Genomic DNA, 1,121 nt, shown 5'->3' with positions numbered 1-1,121 from the left:
AAGCATTAAAGTGACACTAAACTCCGGAGATAAATCTTAAAAATACATTCAAGTCCCTGAACTCTGAGCAACAATGTATCTTATTTGTATCACTCGGCTGGAGATCCTCCAATCATCTCTGACACCGTCCTTCCTCCTGGAGGGGGGCTACGTCTGCAGGGAGCGGAGCAGTGTGTGTGCGTGTCATGGAGGAGAGAATACCCTGTGTGTGATGTAGTCACCGCTTCAAGCTCCCCCACCTGGAATGGACTACAATCTCATGTTTAGTTTACCAATTTGTACCGAGATTGTAGTCCATCCTGGGGGGGAGCTTGAAGCGGTGACTACATCACACACAGGGTATTCTCTCCTCCATGACACGCACACACACTGCTCCGCTCCCTCTCATAATGTCCTCTTCCCTATTATAAGTGTACAGGAGAATCACCCTCCACTCCCTCTCAGTGTCCTCATCCCTATGAATGGTGTATAGGAGCCGACACATCGTTTATGTTTACAGCTTCCCCTCCCCCGGCTCTCAATGAGTATGCAGCGGCATACTGGTGCCTGGGGCCATGTCCATTTAGTCATTATGTATTTAAATACTCACACAAACATTTACATGCGTAAGGCTGCATAGGCAGCTGTCTGAGGGTGCTGGAGTATGTTACACACATCTGACCCCTGCACTCCATACGTTACATACATCTGACCCCTGCACTCCATACGTTACATACACCTGAGCCCTGCACCCATACGTTACATACACCTGACCCCTACACCCATACATTACATACACCTGAGCCCTGCACCCATACGTTACATACACCTGACCCCCTGCACTCCATACATTGCATACACCTGAGCCCTGCACCCATACGTTACATACACCTGAGCCCTGCACTCCATACATTACATACACCTGAGCCCTGCACTCCATACGTTACATACACCTGAGCCCTGCACCCATACGTTACATACACCTGACCCCTACACCCATACGTTACACACACCTGAGCCCTGCACCCATACGTTACATACACCTGAGCCCTGCACCCATACGTTACATACACCTGAGCCCTGCACCCATACGTTACATACACCTGAGCCCTGCACCCATACGTTACATACACCTGACCCCT

At 50.0% G+C, this 1,121-nt stretch overlaps 1 protein-coding gene across 2 annotated transcripts in view; it reads left to right on the top strand.

Moving 5' to 3' along the window:
• KLHL36 (kelch like family member 36) overlaps window positions 1–1,121 on the top strand; it is a 16,994-nt gene that overhangs the window by 926 nt on the left and 14,947 nt on the right. The gene's annotated exons all lie outside the window — the stretch shown is intronic.

The sequence above is a fragment of the Nanorana parkeri genome, unplaced genomic scaffold (genome assembly GCF_000935625.1).
Source record: "Nanorana parkeri isolate BGI_ZX_2015 unplaced genomic scaffold, ASM93562v1 scaffold2363, whole genome shotgun sequence".
NCBI classification, from domain to species: Eukaryota; Metazoa; Chordata; class Amphibia; order Anura; family Dicroglossidae; genus Nanorana; species Nanorana parkeri.
Note: the sequence above shows the minus strand (reverse complement) of the source record. Positions and strands in the feature narration are given on the sequence as shown.